The 2,500-nt window shown below is 58.6% G+C and overlaps 1 non-coding gene across 1 annotated transcript in view; it reads left to right on the forward strand.

Annotated features, from left to right (window-relative positions):
• The first annotated feature begins 1,932 nt into the window (after nucleotides 1-1,932).
• Nucleotides 1,933-2,500, forward strand: part of LOC126196933 (small subunit ribosomal RNA) — a 1,909-nt gene continuing 1,341 nt past the window's right edge. The window contains exon 1 of the ribosomal RNA XR_007539356.1: nucleotides 1,933-2,500. This exon is cut by the window's right edge and continues 1,341 nt beyond it. This is a non-coding gene — a ribosomal RNA (small subunit ribosomal RNA).

Genomic DNA, 2,500 nt, shown 5'->3' on the forward strand with positions numbered 1-2,500 from the left:
CACGTTGCGCCCTAACCTAACCCACGTTGCGCCCTAACCTAACCTACGTTGCGCCCTAACCTAACCTACGTTGCGCCCTAACCTAACCTACGTTGCGCCCTAACCTAACCTACGTTGCGCCCTAACCTAACCTACGTTGGGCCCTAACCTAACCCACGTTGCGCCCTAACCTAACCCACGTTGCGCCCTAACCTAACCCACGTTGCGCCCTAACCTAACCCACGTTGCGCCCTAACCTAACCCACGTTGCGCCCTAACCTAACCCACGTTGCGCCCTAACCTAACCCACGTTGCGCCCTAACCTAACCCACGTTGCGCCCTAACCTAACCTACGTTGCGCCCTCACCTAACCCAAGTTGCGCCTTAACCTAACCCACGTTGCGCCCTAACCTAACCCACGTTGCGCCCTAACCTAACCCACGTTGCGCCCTAACCTAACCCACGTTGCGCCCTAACCTAACCCACGTTGCGCCCTAACCTAACCCAAGTTGCGCCTTAACCTAACCCACGTTGCGCCTTAACCTGCCCTGTAATTGTTTGTTATATGAATCTAGAAATTCGTGTAGCGTTGCCTAATCGCAACCCTCTCAACATAGTTCGCTGCGCGCACACTCTGGTGTCCTGCGTATTGAATCATGTTACGGTGCCTACCCTCACAACATCTAGCGAGTGTTGCGTACGTTCCACATGGTCCCGCTATCCACTGTAATGTGTACTGCTATAAGACGTATATCGCCCCCCCCCCCCCCCCCCCCCCTCCCCTGTCGCCTCTAGTTCGTCAGTCAGGAGTTTGCGTGTTCAATGAGCTTCGCAGCTGTGCAATGGCATCGGCATACGTACGCGGGCCACCTTCCACGTGTTCTCTCGTGCATACGTCGCAGCATGTATGTGGACTGATGTGGCGTGTCGTGACTCATAACATCCAGGCATGCAAGACCCATTGAATTCGCAAATGTAGATGGACGTCTACGTTTGCTGCCCAAGTTACGCAAATGAACTGGAAATCCGTTGTTGCGCGGTTGTTCGCGCTGGAGGTGAATCGTTGATATCGACGATCGGTACAGGTATTAACCGGTTGCTTCAGCGACACCCGTCATACCCACGAACGTGAGTGGGCATGTGGGTATGAAGCGATACGCGGCGGTGGCTGGGTGGGACCGTCCCCGGCCGGTGAGGGGGGGGCGCCCGGCGTGCTGGCCGCGCGCTGCGTGGGCGCACGCGCGGCAGCCGGCTGGTGGGGGCGCCCAGTGGCAGGCGCGCCGGCTGACGGACGCGGCAGGCGGCGCATCTGCGTGCCGGCGCACCCAGCGCGCGGCGCCGTGCGGCCAAAGTGGGTCCTCCCGGGCCCGGTGCGAAGCGCGGTGGACATCTGCAGTGTGCTGGTCCGATTGAGGACTGTGTGCGTTGAGGATGCGCCGCCGCCCGGCACTCGGCGCCGCGACGCCGTCTGCTGCTCGGTCGCCCCCGCGGTTCTCGCAGGTGGTTTGTATCGCAGCTGTGCGGATGTGTTGGCGCGTGCGCTGTGCTGGGAGAGTTCGCTTTGGCACCCAAGTGGGGCTCTGCCCCTCTGTGGCGCTGGCGTTGGAGCTGCCCGGTCACTGTTTGTGGCCGCGTGTTGTCTCCCGCCGGCAACACCACGACAGCACGCTCCCGGGCCTCTGTCGGCAGCGGCAAGCTCAGTTGGGAGCACGGGTGGTCGCACTGAAAGCGTCTACTCGCCTATCTCCGGGCGATTGCGCCTCTCTCGAACCCGACCAAGTACTTAGGACGGCGCTGCGCGCCGCCGGGACCTGAGAGGGTTTCGAGGTGTATCGTGCAGGGGAGCCCAGCCTCCTCCTGTTTGCAGAATAATTGAGCGGACGCTTGCGTGTTCGCGCGGGCCTCCGGGACACACTCCCGGGCGGCCGGCTGCTCAGCTCTAGTTGACGCAGCTCCCTGGTTGATCCTGCCAGTAGTCATATGCTTGTCTCAAAGATTAAGCCATGCATGTCTCAGTACAAGCCGCATTAAGGTGAAACCGCGAATGGCTCATTAAATCAGTTATGGTTCCTTAGATCGTACCCACGTTACTTGGATAACTGTGGTAATTCTAGAGCTAATACATGCAAACAGAGTCCCGACCAGAGATGGAAGGGACGCTTTTATTAGATCAAAACCAATCGGTCGGCTCGTCCGGTCCGTTTGCCTTGGTGACTCTGAATAACTTTGGGCTGATCGCACGGTCTTCGTACCGGCGACGCATCTTTCAAATGTCTGCCTTATCAACTGTCGATGGTAGGTTCTGCGCCTACCATGGTTGTAACGGGTAACGGGGAATCAGGGTTCGATTCCGGAGAGGGAGCCTGAGAAACGGCTACCACATCCAAGGAAGGCAGCAGGCGCGCAAATTACCCACTCCCGGCACGGGGAGGTAGTGACGAAAAATAACGATACGGGACTCATCCGAGGCCCCGTAATCGGAATGAGTACACTTTAAATCCTTTAACGAGTATCTATTGGA

Source organism: Schistocerca nitens, chromosome 7, assembly GCF_023898315.1.
Source record: "Schistocerca nitens isolate TAMUIC-IGC-003100 chromosome 7, iqSchNite1.1, whole genome shotgun sequence".
Classification (NCBI taxonomy): domain Eukaryota; kingdom Metazoa; phylum Arthropoda; class Insecta; order Orthoptera; family Acrididae; genus Schistocerca; species Schistocerca nitens.